Source organism: Nilaparvata lugens, chromosome 9 (assembly GCF_014356525.2).
Source record: "Nilaparvata lugens isolate BPH chromosome 9, ASM1435652v1, whole genome shotgun sequence".
Lineage (NCBI taxonomy): Eukaryota > Metazoa > Arthropoda > Insecta > Hemiptera > Delphacidae > Nilaparvata > Nilaparvata lugens.
This window is the reverse complement of record NC_052512.1, coordinates 22,209,764-22,229,823: the sequence shown is the minus strand read 5'-3', so window position 1 is coordinate 22,229,823 and position 20,060 is coordinate 22,209,764. Positions and strand designations below refer to the sequence as shown.

Genomic DNA, 20,060 nt, shown 5'->3' with positions numbered 1-20,060 from the left:
TTATACATTACTTGATATATTCGTTCATAGTTAAGAATTAAGTTTGTTTTTTTCGGTTCTTTTCAAAATTATTTCTTTATGAATCTTCTCTATTCAAGTGATGATAATGTGAAATATCTGTTCTATTTTTGTTTTGAAGCTTCTAGACTTGAAAATTTACTTTGTGAACATATTAGTGGTCTGAAAATTTTGCGAAGTGAAGAGCTACAAGACTTAACCTATTTCGGACTATGTGTAACCATATCTAAATTGGGGAGAGGAATAGCACAAGGTTACCTTATTCTCCTCTCCCTATCATTTATATGATGTTTACTTATTATATCAATCAATAAAGAATAAAGAATAGTAAATATCGAGGCACCGAGCTTCGCTCGTTATTTTTATTCTTTGATAAACAGATCACAATTCTTTAAAATGATCGTGTTTATATTTCACAGCTGGCTATATGTCATCATATGAATTTCGGGGATGCGATATTTTGATTTTTCACATACTCCCTCGCTCACTCACTTTTTTACCATCCACAGCTTTTTCAGCCAAGGATGAATTATCCTTTTAATGTCGTTTAGCGAGTTTTCCTAAGGATGAGACCTAGGGCAATCAAAGTTTTATATCATGAACCTACTATGTTCCAAATTTCGTGGAAATCGTTAGAGCCGTTTTCGAGATCCGTTGAACATAAATAACCAGATATAAATATATAAAAATACAGAATTTGCTCGCTCAATAGAATAGGATAATTGGTTGGAAAAACCAATGGAAGCTATATACATAGAACTTAGGACTTCTACAATTGCAAATATTGACCGAAGAATATCTGAAGCTAATTTGTTGAGTGAAACTGTCCAAAAAACTGTGCCAAACTGTGAATTGAGCCTCAGTTGCTAATCGAGCGACTTCGATCAATATTTGAAGTAAAAGAAGTCCTTAGTTCTATCAATAAAGCTTATCAATAAATATTGGTTATTCGAATTAATCATAACTATAATATTCCAGCAGATAGTCAACTGCAAAACCTAATAAATCTCGAATATTTTGAGGTCTAAGTCCTAACTCCGCCCAATAAAGAATTTTATTATTTCATATACTCCAAAAGGAACCGTAAACGTATAATTCCACGCATTTCGTTCCCTTTGAATGCCGCGGAAAACAGGAAAAATCTGATAACTGGTATATTTCAAGTAGGATTCCAGAGCAGAATTCAGGCGCATGTTCCACTTACTTTTAAAGTCGTCTCTACAAAACATTTCTAGACATTACCAGAGCCCGTGCTTCAAATTCCAACATTTTCTGTGCATTCATTCTTGGAAAAACTGAGAAAACGCGGTAAAGTTTCTTATTTCAATTTATATAGATTCCCACTTCCCTTTCAGCACATAATCTCCAGACTCAGTTGTACCTTCGAGTCAAATTTGAGCATTTTCTGTCCATGAATTCTAAGAAAACCTGAAAAACGCAGAAAAGTTTGTAGAGCGTACGTTATTTCAATGTATGTCGATTTCCACTTCCATGTAATTTCAAAGCCCTTTATAGACACAAATCTCTAGACAGTTGAACCTGCGAGTCAAATTTGAACATTTTCTGTCCATTAGTGATTGGGAAATTTAAGGAAATGCTGGAAAAAACACTGATTCAGGGCGTATGTTTACAATTTTTTCAATGAATACTGGCTCAAACAGGAATCAACTGCTAATTCTTGGGAAAGGATGTCAAAGAATATAACTCCAACTGAAAACGAAAATAAAGAGAGAGATAGAGTGCGTGAGAAAAAGGAAGAGAAAGTGAGTGAGAGGAAGAGAGAGAGAGAGAGAGGAATAGAGAGAACAATACAGAATACGTGAATAATCTTCATCAGAGTTGAAAATTCTCAGCAAAAGAAAGAGAGAGAGTGAGGGAGAAGAGAGTTTCTCATCCAGGAGCAATGCCCTAGAATTAGTAGGGAGTTCGGAAACACCCAGTATATTAATAGAGACATTTCCATTAATCGATCAATTCTAATCCAATTAAAACGAATTTATTAAACTTCTGGTTTAAACTTTACCAAGCCCAACCAAACAAAACTTTCGCCAAGTGATTCCATGGCGGTCTATTGGTAGCACGCGTGACTCATGTATGGGAGGTTGCAGATTTGAGACCAAACATAACTTACTATTTTTACTTTCCTTGCCCTATTACCATAGGTAAGGAAAGTATTGCTTTCCAAAAAAATTAAGGTACCCTAATTTCAAGTTTTCTATACGTTTCAAGGTTCCCTGAGTCCAAAAACATGATTTTTGGGTGTTGGTGTGTGTGTGTGTGTGTGTGTGTGTGTGTGTGTGTGTGTGTGTATATGTGTGTGTGTGTGTGTGTGTGTGGGTATGTGTGTATGTCTGTGAACACGATAACTCCATTCCTAATCAACCGATTGACTTGAAATTTGAAACTTAAGATCCTTATACCATGAGGATCTGACAATAAGAAATTCAATAGAATTGAATTCAAAATGGCGGAAAAAATGGCGGATAATTACTAAAAAACCATGTTTTTCACGGTTTTCTCGAAAACGGCTCTAACGATTTTCTTCAAATTTATACCATGGATAGCTATTTATAAGCCCTATCAACTGACATGAGTCTCATTTCTGGGAAAATTGCAGGAGCTCCGTAATATTCTTGTGAAAAATGGCGGATAATCACTAAAAAACCATGTTATTCACGGTTTTCTCGTAAAAGGCTCTAACGATTTTCTTCAAATTCATACCATGGATAGCTATTTATAAGCCCTATCAACTGACATGAGTCTCATTTCTGGGAAAATTGCAGGAGCTCCGTAATATTCTTGAGAAAAATGGCGGATAATTACTAAAAAACCAAGTTTTTCACGATTTTCTCAAAATAACTTGACCGATTTTTTCCAAATTCATATCCTGTATTTATGATCTCTATCAACTGGCATGAGTCTCCTTTCTGGGAAACTAATGAGGGGTCCACCCCATCCTTGATAAATGGACTTAGTAACCTCCTTCTCGTGCATGAGTTGGGTAGGTAGCGCAGTTCATAAAAAGAACACATAGTCGAGATATTTCTTCTGTGGAACAGCTTTTTTGACGACTTTAAAAAAATGAGGACTAAAAAATCATCGAGTTTCACAACTTACACAAAGGAATAAGTACTCTGAAAACAATAAATTATTACATATACAGAAGTCTGATCGTAGTTTCAAATATGAGCAAGGAAAGTTGTGTGAGTGTACCACACCAGATTTTTATTCTGAGAATTTTCAACTCTGATAAATATTATCCACATATTTTCGACAAATAATAATTATTTTCTATGTTAACTGGACACATAAGGAGATTGCATTACACAACACAATTTTTTCCCCAGTATGGGTTACCCGCTAGTTATATACATTGCAATTCATTGATATGAACGATTAACATGCACGTGTATTTTTAGGGCTCAATTACACTATCAGATATTTGATGGAAGATTTTCGACAAAGATCTTATCACCTTCCAGGCTGAGATTGCAAAAATATAGAGGTAGAGCTATAATTTTGGAGCATAGACACGAAGAAATAACACGACAAAAATGAGAAGTATCACAAGTTCACAGTTGAGAAGAATATTGAGTTTCTGCATGTTGATAACAAAGGAAAGATCTTTGAATATTCCAGAGGCTTTAGAAATAATATGAGTAATTGAGGACAATTCCCAGCAGAGTTTGAATGACCAGATTCATTTCAACCAATCCAACACTACAAATTTAGTTTCATCATCACCTTGTTAGCATACATTGGTCGATAGTTTTTCTATTCATATAATTTTGTATTAATATTTCTTACGATACTTGTTTTATTTCGTATTGCAAGTGAATTTTGTTATCATGGTGAGTCTGTTGCTTGAACCGCCATTTAGTGCCGTTTATATCATAATGCACCATTAAGTGGGATGAGCGTGACTAGCTAGGCCAATGGCAGGAGTTCATGTCCTAGACCAATAGCAGTACTCGCCCAATATAATAAGGTCCACGTTATGATGGCAGAGTTTGATCATCAATGGTATTGCTATACTTGTCTATCATTCAACAAATCGGATAGCGCTATCTCTTTCGCGCTATGCCCTGTTGCCACATCATCTCTCAACAATGTAGAATATTAATAATTATTTAACAAAATATTTCACCTAAATTATGAAAATTCATTCTGAAATTATTGAAAATATAATTTCTTGCTCAATAAGATATAATTGATTATTTTAATCGAGAATGAACAGTTAATATTAAATCAATGAACCTGCATCAGCTACCGTCTAGAGAAGGCATTGAGAAGACAGAGGATCGGTAACGTTCTTCTCCTAACGTGGACCTCACTATAGTATATAGGCCTCAATATAATATAGATTCTGCTGCTCCTGCATCCAGTTATAGTTTATCAGAGATTGACAATGATCACGGAGTTCTTCTTTGAGAAGAGAAGAGAAGAAACAATATTACTTCTACTTTGTGAAATGGTAACAATCTAAACCGGTCTTTCTACTTTTAAAAAAATCTGTTGTTTTTAACAATTTCTTAGTATTTTATTCAATTTATAATTATATGAGAAGCATGAGAAAATATGACTCCAAAGGTTTATGAATCATTCACAGCTCTTACGGCTCCTCAGCTATTGAATACCAGGCAGAATGGAAATTGAACCCACTACCAGAACAACAATAACAGACTGAATTAATCCTCACAAATTAAACTTTCCATAACTGTGAATTTAAATCCAATTTTCGAAGAGAACTGTTGATTCCATCAAGTGCACGTATTAAATTGCACTGTTGCTGCTAAATACTTCAAAAGCCCTGATTCCAAATCACCTCTGAAACTTTTTCAAAGTTAGTCACGTCTAAGGGAGGGATGGTTTCAAACAGATGAGGTAATCCCCGGATGATAGTAATTAAACTCATTTGTATGCAAATTGAACCCTTGCAGGATAGCTTATGTGTGTGAGGGCATTCTAATTTTATTCCACAACTCCTCTGGTTTCTTTCATTCATTCTCTACCCTTCTCGCTCACTCTTTCACACACTCTCACTCTCTCTCTCTCTCTCTCTTATACAACACACAATAACAATATTATCTATAGTTATTCCAAATTGCGTTTTTTCATATCATATACAGTTCAATTATTATTTTCTCAGTTTATATTATGTAATTTCATCCATAATCTTGCTGTATTGTAATTGTATGGTTTATGAGTGTATAATATTGTGAGAGTGTATAATCACTCTCTCACACACTCTCTCTTATACAACACACCATCTCGTTTTGTCTCATTCTTTACCTCACCCTCTCTTTCTGATTCATTTCTATCACCTCTATTCTAGAAGAATGATAGGAATGATTGATTGATTGCTTGAGTACTTTATTTGTGTAGATTACAATATATATAATATATTTATAAATTATATTGTAATCTACATAAAGTACTCAAGCAATCCATCAATCATTCCTATCATTCTTCTAGAATAGAGGTGATAGAAATGAATCGGAAAGAGAGGGTGAGGTAAAGAATGAGACAAAACGAAATGGTGTGTTGTATAAGAGGGAGTGTGTGAGAGAGTGATTATACACTCTCACAATATTATACACTCATAAACCATACAATTACAATACAGCAAGATTATGGATGAAATTACATAATATAAACTGAGAGAATAATAATTGAACTGTATATGATATGAAAAAACGCAATTTGGAATAACTATAGATAATATTGTTATGCATCTACATGAATATTGGCGAAGCCAATCAATTAAATGTGCATTCTTCGGAAAGAATATTAAAAATATCCTCCCCAGGTTAGTTAGTCTATCGTTTGGTTAGTTAGTAGGTTGGTTAGTCTATCGTTTGGTTAGTTAGTAGGTTAGTTAGTCTATCGTTTGGTTAGTTAGTAGGTTGGTTAGTCTATCGTTTGGTTAGTTAGTAGGTTAGTTAGTCTATCGTTTGGTTAGTTAGTAGGTTAGTTAGTCTATCGTTTGGTAGACTCTATACCAAAACATTAATTGCATTTATTCAACAATGACAAGGAATATTTAAGTGTAGAATAACCCCAGGGCACATTTTCTAGATATTCAACTTCACAGTGAATTTAATTCAAAGACAATTTTCATAAACTATATGAGAATGGAATAAATGAGTATCTACATTGAAAATCTAATAAATCGTAACTATCCAATTTCACTTTTTCAAGTGCTAGTAAACACTAATAGTAACTTTTAATCGCATATTTAACACTTTGAACAAAAAAATGTGTTGAAAATTTGAAGCTGGTTGATCAATATTCTTTCTGGTTGATCAAGTTATCGCAGAACATACGAACAAACAAGCATACAAACCCTTGGGGAGTCGGATCCCACAAGGTGTCAAACTATCAATCCGATATTAACTGAGAAAACTTAAAAAAAAAACCATAGACGGACAAAGACTCTGGCCTTGAGTCAAAAGCAAGAACTCGCTAACGCTCTTTCAATATTTATTTTTCAAGACTTTTATTATTCAATATTGATCTCTCATATTTATTACATTTTATTGTCATTTCATGCTTCAGCTTTTTGGTTATATCTGCATATTTTGAATTTTGTATTGTTTGCCAAGGACGTGGTTAAGTGGTAGAGTGGACATTATTGTCGAAACTTCGCCACGTCAACAAAAATAAACGAGACATTCTATTCTATTCTAATAATACAGTCTGATCAAATTTTAGTAGATTTCAAACCAAAATATCCCTCTTTCTTCCATATCTCTCTCACTCTGAGGAATCTAATCTGTAATCTAAAGTCATCTCCAACATCTCCCTCCTTCTGTTACATTAGAAGCTGAAATCTGAGTGACGCGCTCTAATAGGTTTATCCCAACATGAACACCTACCAAGATATTTTCACTTACTGTCACTCAAGCTCTGCTTTCTAATTAGAACCATCAGATCTTATGGAAGTCTTCACATTCATGTGTGAACACTTCACAGCTGTTGTAGCTATGGTGAAAGTGATATTTTCGAGCTCAAAATTTAAGTGGTTTTATTCTATATTTTGTGAATATTTGAAGTTTGGTTTTTGTTTTAACGGAAGTTTCATTATCAATTTATCTAAATTTAAAATTCTTTGTTTTATTCTGATTCATAGTTTCAGATTGAAGATTTGGTGTTGAAATTGAAGTGAACATAACCTACATAATATTTGGACGATTTGTGACAAAATCAGGAAATTGAAGAAGTTTTGGGCAATAGCCTGTTTTTTCTTTTCCGACTATTGTATTGTTCGCTCTATCTAATAAATAAAATAAATAAAATAAACACTACCATAACAACCAATGATTATCATATTTTGCGTAGCAAGAAGAGATTCGTCGAAAGGCAAGGCTTCAGATGATAATCTAATTTCTTACACATTAGGAGTCTCTATAAAACGGACATCACTCCTTACAAATTATATTAATGCTTTCCATTCAAACAATGTTGACAGTTTTAATTGATGTAAAATAAAAAGAAGAAGAAGAAGATGACGAAGAAGAAGAAGAAGAAGAGGAAGAAGAAGAAAAAAAAGAAGAAGAAGAAGGAGAAGAGTCTTACCATAGTCTTCCTCACTCGGTCAACACTTTCCATGAAGTTTCCTTGAGACTTACTCAAGGAAAACTTGACATTATCCTCTGCAGCCTTGAAAGACTGTTCAATTCAATATTATTAATATTCAATATTCAATCATTTCATACGGGAACCCGTGCTTCGTAAAGGTTTGATAAAAAACTTGACAACTGAAAACTTGACCTTGAATTTTTGGAGAATTTGAAATAGGCCCATAATCACCCTCAGTGAATTCAAAATCTTGCCAAATTTCAAGTTAATCAGTTGAGTGGTTTAGATGTGATGATGCGTCATACGTGAATTTCCTATCCCTTACGTGTATAAGCCAGTTCTTTCCTGTATTATACTATTATATAGGGTCTAATTAAAAACTTTCCAAACTGGAAACTTGACCTTCTGAAAGATTGGGGAATTTGAAATAGGCCAATGACCATCCTCGGTGAATTGAGAATCTTTATACAAAATTTTAAGTTATTCAGTAGAGTGGTTCAGACTTGATGATGCGTCATAAGAGAATTTCCTGTCCCGTACGTGTATTAGCCAATTCTTTCCTTTATAATATTATACGATATAAGGATTTTAATTATAGTTATGAAAAATTATGGTGGAGATCAGAGAAGAACGCTTATTGGAGACGTACGGGATTACGAAATCTATTTATTACTATTCATCTAGACTAGATTATTACTGTTATACATTGATAAATAGATTTGGTAATCCTGTACGTTTCCTATAGTCGTTCTTATCCGATTTCCATAATCTTTCTTAATTGTGATTGAAATCTTCATATCGTTCAAAAGCATATCAAGTCAGTATGAGTATTTTAGTGCTCAAAGTATTTTAGTTAATCAAAGCATGAATGCGTTTTTACACAAGTGTCCGTAAAAGTAATCTATCCATCCCTCATTCTTTTTTCTCCTTTTCTTCTCCTAACTCTCACTTTCTCCCTCATTCTCTCCCTGTCTCTCTCTCTCTCCCTCTCACTCCCTCTCTCTTTGCGTGGTCTCTTTGCAGGTCTATATCTTTTTAAATTGAATTTGCAGACGTTATAAAAGCTCCAAGAGAGGCTCTAAATCGCTATTATAGCTCCCCTGTTAGTTGCATCTATAGCTATATCATTCACCTTTATATGTGCTGCATTAAACAGGCTATTTATAACTATATACACACTTCCGTATATAACTCAACAGAACGAATGTTATATATAGGTGAATCTTATATAGTAATATAGAGAGGTTGTATGTGACCCTGCTAAAATGATCAACTTTTTCTTGGCTCTTTCATTTATGTATTATATATCTATGTAGATGTTTTATACATGCAATAAAAACATATATATTCTCATGCATAGCTACATAGATATGCATTTAAATGGCAGAGTGTATATAGTTGAATAGGTTGAGTGAAAGACCTGGCTGAAATGATCAAGTTTTTCCTTCGCTCTCTCAAAAGTGTCTTAATAAAATATCAGGTCACAACTGAGTTACAAAGTGGATCTTTCTTCAGTCGGCGGCCACACAGCATTTCTTCACTCCCGGACTCAGCTTGTTTTCACGCTGCTTGAATCTCTACGAATTGACATTATTCAATTCAATTCGGGTATTGTCAGAATACACAGAATATACAGATTCCGGCATAAAAACCTGACGATTTTTGAGGGATAATAATTAAAGTGTGTTTTGTGCAATTAAAACATTAGGAATTTATCAAATTAAAGATAAAATTTTGCAATTTAAAGTGAACATGCGTTTTTACACAAGTGTCCGTAAAAGTAATCTATCCATCCCTCATTCTTTTTTCTCCTTTTCTTCTCCTAACTCTCACTTTCTCCCTCATTCTCTCCCTGTCTCTCTCTCTCTCCCTCTCACTCCCTCTCTCTTTGCGTGGTCTCTTTGCAGGTCTATATCTTTTTAAATTGAATTTGCAGACGTTATAAAAGCTCCAAGAGAGGCTCTAAATCGCTATTATAGCTCCCCTGTTAGTTGCATCTATAGCTATATCATTCACCTCTATATGTGCTGCATTAAACAGGCTATTTATAACTATATACACACTTCCGTATATAACTCAACAGAACGAATGTTATATATAGGTGAATCTTATCTAGTAATATAGAGAGGTTGTATGTGACCCTGCTAAAATGATCAACTTTTTCTTGGCTCTTTCATTTATGTATTATATATCTATGTAGATGTTTTATACATGCAATAAAAACATATATATTCTCATGCATAGCTACATAGATATGCATTTAAATGGCAGAGTGTATATAGTTGAATAGGTTGAGTGAAAGACCTGGCTGAAATGATCAAGTTTTTCCTTCGCTCTCTCAAAAGTGTCTTAATAAAATATCAGGTCACAACTGAGTTACAAAGTGGATCTTTTTCAGTCGGCGGCCACACAGCATTTCTTCACTCCCGGACTCAGCTTGTTTTCACGCTGCTTGAATCTCTACGAATTGACATTATTCAATTCAATTCGGGTATTGTCAGAATACACAGAATATACAGATTCCGGCATAAAAACCTGACGATTTTTGAGGGATAATAATTAAAGTGTGTTTTGTGCAATTAAAACATTAGGAATTTATCAAATTAAAGATAAAATTTTGCAATTTAAAGTGAACATGCGTTTTTACACGTGTTCGTAAAAGTAATGATCTATCTATCCCTCTTTCTTTTTTCTCCCTTTTCTTCTCCTTACTCTCACTTTCACTCACAAAGTTTTATTTGAAAATTATGTTATCCAGATGTTTTCCGCGGAAAACATACGTGAGTGCTAATTCACGTAACCTAATTCTGAAATTTGCCATTGCTCACTCAATCATCACTTGTGGAATTGCTTTGATTTCTCGTTGAATGGCTTCCTTTAGCTCTGCAATAATTGACTGTGGTCGACTACTGAAGACTTAGTGTGTTATTCAATCAAAATTTGATTGAATTATTTATTAATTAAATTAATTTATTAATAAATAACTTATTTATTTATTTATTTAATTATTTAATTATTTATTAATCAAATTTGATGGTATTATTGAATGATACCATGAAGAATTTATCCTCTAAATCTCATGGATTTATCTCTTACCGAATTTAAAAGGTTCTGTCCCATAAATCTAAACTTAAGGCGCTCATATTTCAAAAAGTAATGATCGAGAAAAATGTTTTCCTGGGAAAACTTTCTCATTTTGATAGCTTGATTATATACAAATCGCAAAACTTTGAAAAATATTATCAGTAGAAGTTTATTTTTATCCTTTGCACAGCCCCAACAGAAAAAATTTGGAACATAAGCTCCTAATACCATGAGATATCTTCTTATGCTATCTTTACCCCATGATTCTATACTGATTGAAGGTCACACGAGCTTGCTCTCATGGTGTAAAAGACTCGTCTCCATGATGAGCCGCTGAGTCTGTTTTTTTTTCTTGATTGTTTTCACGCTCATTCCCAAAACAGTGTACTCGAATCTTCTTCTTCTATTAGTGCGTCTCCTATTGGAGGTTCGCTATCAGCACAGCAATCCGGATCTTATTCACTGCCGCTCGAAACAAGTCCTTGCTGCTGCAGTCAAACCAATCCCTCAAATTTTTAAGCCAGGAAACACGTCGCCTTCCAACACTCCTTTTTCCGCTGATTTTTCCTTGAACTATATTCTGCAGGGTTATATATTTGTGGCTTCTCATTAGATGTCCAAGATACAGGAGTTTTCTCTTTTTTATGGTGTAAACAATTTCACATTGTTTCTTCATTTTCCCTAGGACTTCCATGTTGGTGACTCTATCCGTCCACGGTATCCGCCACATCCTTCGGTAGCACCACATCTCAAAGGCTTCCAACTTATCCATATGGCTCTTTTTGAGGGTCCATGATTCCATCCCATACAAGAGAGTGGAAAACACGTAACAGCGTAACATCCTCATTTTCAATTCTATATTTATGTCCCGGCTCGTGAACAATTTTTTCATTTTTACAAATGTCGATCTGGCCATCTCAATCCTTTTTCTTATCTCTCCCGTCGAATCCCCACTTTCCTCCACCCACGTCCCCAGATATCTATCTATACTTATGGACCCTCTCTATGACTGTACCGTCCACCATTAGGTTTGTCTGAATTTGTCTATTCAAGGCTTTCCTGACCACCATTAATTTGGTTTTCTTCAGATTCAATTTCAAACCAAATTCACCACACCTGTCATGCAATTTTTGGATCAATCTTTGCATATCCTCCATATTGCTTGTCAACAAGACAGTGTCATCAGCATACCTTATATTATTTATGGCTTCTCCATTTATTATTATGCCCGCCAACTCCTCCTCCAATACTTCATTGAAGATAGCTTCGCTGTAGACATTAAAAAGGAGTGGAGACAAAATACATATTTGTACTCGAATGGCTAGGTACAATATTGGCGTATGAAGTACAAGATGGTGTGGCATATTCCAACTTTATTAGGTAGCACTAAGTTGAAGAAATTATTCAAAGTAAATTTATTGAGAAATAATTTGATTAGTCTCGGGAGTATCTTATTGTTTTTGTACAAATACAGAAATGATCAGCTGATGGTAAGTGAAGTGCGCGTGATCGTGGCGCTCGATCTGCATGCAGCTTAACACAAGCATTTCGACCTATGTTGGAATATTTCTACTATGTAGCATTCCACTGATTTCAACTCGGGCTGTTCTAGTTGACTTGACCTGATTTTCCTCCGAACAGGTCATTATTACAGGTGACTGTTTCAATGAAGAATGAGTGACAGCAGCCTCAATACTAGTTTCAACAATCAAATATCGACAACTGATATTAACTATGAAATATCAACAATCAACATATTGCTTGATAGTGTTAACAATAATATTGCGCATCAATTCAACAGAAATATAATCTATGTTGCAGTAATCTGTAATCTGATAACTTTTTGCAAGGCTAACGCTCCGTCGACCGAAAAGTTTTTGTGTACAAAAATAGAGTCGATTAGAATTTGTTAGGAAATAGTCTATTGTTTCACATTTTGTCAATTGTGATGTTTCCGAAAACCTTATAAGGTAATTCTTGTTACAATTTGTGAGATTTACGTAAAACTGTGAGATTGCTCATAAATTATCAATGCTTTTCATTCAAACAATGCTGATAGTTTGAAGTGAATAACACTATTGTGAGTATCCACAATAATTTCCATTAACAAACGTCGTATCAACTTTTTACTTTCCTTGCCCTATTACCATAGGTAAGGAAAGTATAGCTTTCCGAAAAAAATAAAGGTACCCCAATTTCTAAATTTCTATACATTTCAAGGTCTCCTGAGTCCAAAAATGTGGTTTTTGGGTATTGGTCTATATGTATGTATGTATGTGTGTGTGTGTGTGTGTGTGTGTGTGTGTGTGTGTGTGTGTGTGTGTGTGGTGTGTGTGGTGTGTGTGTGTGTGTGTGTGTGTGTGTGTTGTGTGTGTGTGTGTGTGTGTGTGTGTGTGTGTGTGTGTGTGTGTGTGTGTGTGTGTGTGTGTGTGTGTGTGTGAGTGTGTGTGTGTGTGTTGTGTGTGTGTGTGTGTGTGTGTGTGTGTGTGTGTGTGGTGTGTGTGGTGTGTGTGTGTGTGTGTGTGTTGTGTGTGTGTGTGTGTGTGTGTGTGTGGTGTGTGTGTGTGTGTGTGTGTGTGTGTGTGTATGAGTGTATGTGCGTCTGTGTACACGATATCTCATCTCCCAATTGACGGAATGACTTGAAATTTGGAATGTAAGGCCCTCACAATATAAGGATCCGACACGAACAATTTCGATCAAATGCGATTCAAGATGGCGGCTAAAGTGGCGAAAATGTTGTCAAAAACAGGGTTTTTCGCGATTTTCTCAAAAACGGCTCCAACGATTTTGATTAAATTAATACCTAGAATAGTCATTGATAAGCTCTATCAACTGTCACAACTCTCATATCTGTAAAAATTTCAGGAGCTCCGTGCAAAGTTTCATTTTAGATTCTCCATTATCAGGCTTCAGATACAATTTAAACAAAACATTTTGAGTGGAAAAGATTGAGCATTAAAATTTCTATAGGTAATGTTCAGTAACTTTTTCACCTAAAATTGAAAATAAGCTCGAAATTCGAGAAAATGATTGTGATTATCCAATTGCAAACTGTTGGCAACTGTTGATTCACTATGAAGAGGTAGCACACGTCATGTGGCTTCAGCGTTATTGCCCTGTCACCAGCTGGCTCAAATCTTTGAATAGTAGACTTGAGATGCGCGGGAACACTAGCGTCAGGTGAACATTTTTCATAACGGCAAGGAAAGTTGTGTGATGCGCCACACCAGATTTTTGATTATAAGAAATAAGCTTTAATATAATAAGATTAATTTTCTCGAACATATTAGTTCAAAGTATGATTTGCTCGATAAAGTAGAATAAATATAACAAATAAAGATAAAATATCAAAATATGATATGATTTTTGTGTGATATATTGTATTTAAATTATGTGAACAATTAAAATTATATATCAATAACTACTGGTAACTGAAAAATTGGACAATAGACGATAAATTGGATTCGTATTTGAGTCGAGGAATATATTTGAGAATAGGAATACGATAAAAATTTGTCAACTCCCACTCAGTCTATGAATGTTTTTTTTCAGCGGAAGTTATCAAAAATATATTATGAGGAACTCTGATTTACTATTTACACTGAAGTAAGTTTCACCTTCGATTATGGATACGTACCCAAGTTTAATGGGAAAAATTATTATAAGAAGAAATGCAGGCAGTCAGAAGTGAAACTCGCTATATGAATTATTAATAGCTTATTTATTCTGTTCTATTAACATGCTGATTATTTTAGAATATTATTATTATTATAAAATATATTCTAAGAGATTATTTTGAAATATTATGTATTGTTGAGTTTAAAATTATTTTAATTTTACAATGAAGATGTATTATGATTTAATAAATAATTGTGTCAGGCCAGAGTGATATTACATTAGGTAATATCCCAAAGTGAAATCTTATTAATTGTTGCTTACTGAGCAAAGTTTTTTCTATTTTATATTTAAGTTAAGTTATTGTGCAATGGACAAAATAGAACAATCAATTACAAAAAAAAACTAAGAAATATAATCAGGTCGATTGAGAAAACAGAACTATTGTTATTGATAGTTTTATTGTATATAATGGATTATTTTTATATATCCCTCAAATAGCTTACAGCTAGAGGGATACTATCGCACTGTTGTGATAATCAAATGAAAAAAATAAAATTTATTTATTTATTGGATAGAGAAAACTATACAATAAACATAAAATGTGAAACAGGCTATTGCCCAAACCTTTTTCTATTTCTAAATGTTGCCTTCATTATAGGTTATAATTACTTTTTTGTTCTGTCATGAGGTAGAAGTCCATGGATTCCTTACCTGCAAACAACAAGAAAAGAAAAAGAGTTGAAAGATAATGCATTTTTGATTCAAAATAATCAGTAAACTATCTTAGAAATATAAATTATTATTTAAAAATATATTATAAATTATTTTTGACACAAAATATACCTAATATAATGTCTGCAATTCACTTGTAAAGACTGAAGTTGACAATTCAGATGAAAATTAAATTGACTAATTTCTAAATTTACATCTTCTCTAAGCCTTTGTAATTTTAAGTGAAGCTTGGTATTCGAATATAATTTTAAAATATATTAAATATTATTTTGGAGTATGTATGTTCTTTTCCGACTCCAATGAATGGATCAAATGGATCAATGGATCAATGAATAAACGGGATCATATTCATTGAAAACACCAATCGAAATACCAATAATCAATAATAACTACCTATTTAATTTCCACCAAATGAAATTCTATAAATCAATGTACATTCAACTCAAGTAAACCATGAAAAAAAAATACCAGAGACAAATGACACAAGTATTAACATTATTTTTCTCCTATGAGAATACCCAATCTACAATGGAGTTAATGATTAACAAATAATACAGTTAAATAAAATTTGTTTGAAAATATATAGCAAAAAAATAAATCCAAGTGGTCTAGTAAATGAATGAAGGTCTTATTAGAATATTTTCTCATTGGAAAAATAATTCAAATTTAATTTTTTCTATGCTTTCCAATAGAATTTTCCTCATTTTCATCTTGCAAAAAAATCTAGGGGACACCCGGGTTTGAACCGGGGACCTCTCGATCTGCAGTCGAATGCTCTACCACTGAGCTATATCCCCTTTGATGATGTCAGAACGTAGCTTTGGTGTCATAAGTATTCAGTTGAAAACTGATTTCAGTCTAGCATGCCGTAATTTTATAATCAGGAATACAGCAGTGAGACATATTTAAGCAGTTGGCTACCTTCAAACTATGCCCGTCACCGCACTGAACAACTACTAATGAGGTCCGCGTTACCGTGTATACGGTAATAAAACATTTACCGTATACACGGTATAGGAGAACAGCGTTGTCCATTCTCTCCCTTACCACTGCATTCTATAACGCTATAACGCTATAACGGATAGCTGATACCGGTTTACCTGATTAACTATTCATCCTTGTTAAAAATAATTAATTATATTTTATTCAAGAAAAAAATATTTATAAACTGGCAGGAAATCTGTGATCCACAATATTGTATGTTTAAAAACTTTACAAACTGGAAAATTGTCATAATAAAATCATGAAGAATATTGAAAATAAGCCTTTAACCATCTTTGGTTAAGCCAGTATATTATAAGCCAGTTCTTTCCTCTATTATAGTATAGAAATAGAAGATTAAGTAATAAATTTCTATGATTGAGATTTTTGTGAATTTGATTATAATTCTAGACTAGATGGTTGAAAACGATCTGGCAACATTCTAAGCTAGAAAAGTATAGCGCTATCTGCTTTGTCAAATAATAGACAAGGATAGCAACTCCAATGCAAGGCAAATACAGTCATTATAAACTGGTCATCACCATAGGGATCAGCTGTATTTACAACTACACACAAATCAAATAATCAAATTTAATTTATTCAACACTCAACTCGACACTCGAATTTGACTAATAATATCGCTATTGTACTGAACTTGATATTCTGAACTTCAATTTGCTCTAGTTTACATTCTAAACTTCTAAACTTTATTGCTCTATTGCTCATTCTAACCCTATATTGCTTTCATTGGTATTTTTTTTGTATTTTCATCTGGTAACAATGTTTTGTAATGTATTATATTGTGCGGAATAAATAAATTTTTGAATCTGAATTGAATTTTTATTTCCTATACTATTAAACGAGCAATTTCTGTTTATATGTTAAGATGTTCAAATGTTTATATGTTTATATTTCTGTACTAGTAGGTAACCCGTGCTTCGCAAGGGTCTATTTTAAAACTGCAAAATGAAAACTTGACGCAACAAAAAATTCGAAATTTGAAAATAGGCTTATAACCATCCTCGGTTAATGAAGAATCTTTATGCAAAATTTCAAATCAATCAGTCCAGTATCAGTCCAATCAGTTCAGACGTGATGATGTGTCAAACATAATTTTCCTACATCACGTACGTGTATGAGCCAGCTCTTTCCATTATTATAGTAAAGATGATGGATAGATGGATGATTTATCAGTATCTTTGAATGAGAATAACTTTTGAACGGTTTGAGAAATCGGTGCGGTTTTGATGCGACAGAAAATCAGCTATTTTATTCGAATAGGATCCCCAATCATACCTATCATCTAGTGTAGCCTACTTTTAAAAGAAATGTTCAGCTGCTTCTATACAACTGGAAGCATGACAAATTGAAAACTTGACGTAATGAAATCTTGAAGAACTGAAAATAGGCATAAATAACCATCCTCGGTTAATTAAGAATCTATATGCAAAATCTCAAATTAATCAGTTGCGTATATTTCAGACGTGATGATGCGTCAAACATAATTCCCTATTCCTTACGTGTATAAGCCAGTTCTTTCCTTTACTATAGTATAGAAGACTGAAGAATACATAATACTTGAAATCCTCACAGAATTATATTGATTTTTCCAATACATCAATAAATTTTAGTTCGATTAGGATCCTCCTCAATTTGAATCAGGCAGCCTTTTGTTTTCCCAATTCCAAACAAAATAATCGTTTCACTGCGAATTCGTGTCTGATGATACATTATAACTGAAGAATATAAATTATTACTTATTTTATTGTGCTCTATTCATGTTTTTCTTATTAAATTCAATCATAGGCCTACAGCATGAAGACTATGTCCATTTCATTTGTACTGGTGGCAAAATTTTACATTGAAAATAATTATTAGATAAAATCCAAGTTCAATATTAATGAAAACAAATTCCTTCAAAAAATAATTGATAATAATACGTTTCGAGGGAAGAAATTAAGAACAAAAAAATTGGGAAGCATCGGGATTCGAACCAAGGAACCATCACTCCATAAGCTAGCATTTTACCTTTGAGCTACACAGCCGTTCGAAAATAATAGTCTTGTAACAGCATTATAAGCTTCTCATAAAAAACACACTTTGGGCTCAACAATGTAGCCTATGGAACTTCATGTACGGTAGTATAGATGAATTTGAACATTTGTTCTCAATAAAACTTTATTTCGAAACTGTATTTTAAATTTATATATCATCTATATTTAAATAATCTATTAATTCTGTTTCTCTGTTTCGGTGATACCATGGAATGCAACACAATTATTTACGATAAATTCTCAGTTAAAAAGTTGTCCGTATATCGATTACTCTGATATTTACTATCAAGTTTTCTATATCTCGAATTGAAGATTCGATTCCAATCGAGAAAAAATGTAATATTACAGCTGTTAGTGTAGAATAGAACATAGTATATTAACAAATATTGTAGCAAACATAGAATATCAATCTAGATCGAATTCATAGTATGTAATTATTTTTATTTATTGATATACATATACATATAAAGGCTCACAGACAATACCATGAAGAGCCTTTTTTACACAATTAATAGATAACCATACTACATAATGAAGAAAACTTAAAATATGAAAATATTATAGAAGAGAATATGATAAAAAATGAATAAAAACTGGAAATAATAATGAAAATTAATAATAAAGAAATTGAAAACAAAAAGAGTTTCAGCCAGAGCTCATAACATTTCATGACTCAAACGAGCTACAAGATAAATAATTCATTTTACAATTTTTCTTAAAGACATTAAATGAGTTCGAAAACGGATCTATATGTTCATTCAAAGCATTATATAATCTTAGACTTTTAATAAGAAACGAATTATAGTGATGAGTAGTTCTCACAAAAGGGATGTTGAACAATATATTTTTTCTAGGCCTAGCATAAGGTACATTGAAATTCAATAAATTTATGAATGATGGAATATGAACTTTATGATTTAAAATGCTGAATAATAGCAATAGAGCATTTACAGATCTGCGTGATTCTAGAGAGTGAACTTTAAATATAGATTTTAATTCACTAGTTGGGAAATTAAAGGGACAAAAGCAATTAAATTTTTTCATGTATGAATGCCTCAGAATTCTATTTTGAATTTTTTCAATTCCATGAATGTCTGTCACATTATAAGGCCCCCAAACTACTGCAGCATATTCAAGTTTACTGCGAACCAGTGCATTGAATATTCTTGAACTAACATCACAATTAGTAAATGGTTTGGTATTACGAAATATAAAACCAAGTAATTTATTAGCACTACCTAGGGTATAGTTAATGTAGTTCTTGAAATTAAGTCTTGGGTCCATGATAACTCCAAGATCTCGGATGTTATTAACATAACAACCTCTTGTGTTTATGATGTATGGAATTCATATATCTGTAATTGATGATGTGTTTGTATTTTGATGTGCGAATAAATATTGTTATTTTGATGAGTGATAGTAGCTCAACCTAGATTTTTGATTTGGAATCCGCGAGCAATTTCTGTATAATATCTGTTCATTTTAAATCTGGTTATTTATATTTTACGTATCTCGAAAACGGCTCTAACGATTTTCACGAAATTTGGAACATGATAGGTTTATGATATGAAGATTCGATTGCACTAGGTCTCATTCTTTGAAAAACTCACTGAACGAAATTGAAAGGATAATTCATCCTTGGAAACAGATGATAATTTTGTCATCTCTCGATAACAAAATATGCGTGTGCCTGTGAGGGAGAGAGACAGATTTATTTCCAGCTGTGTAATCATAATCAATCAGCGAGAAATTTCATCTAGCTAGACAATCGATTTGATCAACATAATCTGATTTGTTGACATGACATGATAATCCTCCTAAACTAGAGTATATATCAATTTTCAAAGTTGATCATTATTTGATTATTTCAATTGATTAGAGAATGTTATTTTGTCAGTCAATTTCGTTTGTATATAATCTGAATTATTTTTTTTCAAATGTTCGAGCAAAAAATTGAACCTGAATTCAAGTGTATGGAACATAACCTAC

The 20,060-nt window shown here is 33.0% G+C and overlaps 1 protein-coding gene and 1 non-coding gene across 2 annotated transcripts in view; both read right to left on the bottom strand.

Annotated features, from left to right (window-relative positions):
* Nucleotides 1-20,060, bottom strand: part of LOC111045632 (furin-like protease kpc-1) — a 269,500-nt gene that overhangs the window by 128,072 nt on the left and 121,368 nt on the right.
* On the bottom strand, nucleotides 15,762-15,833 carry Trnac-gca. The gene has a single exon. It is a non-coding gene; the product is annotated as a tRNA-Cys (tRNA).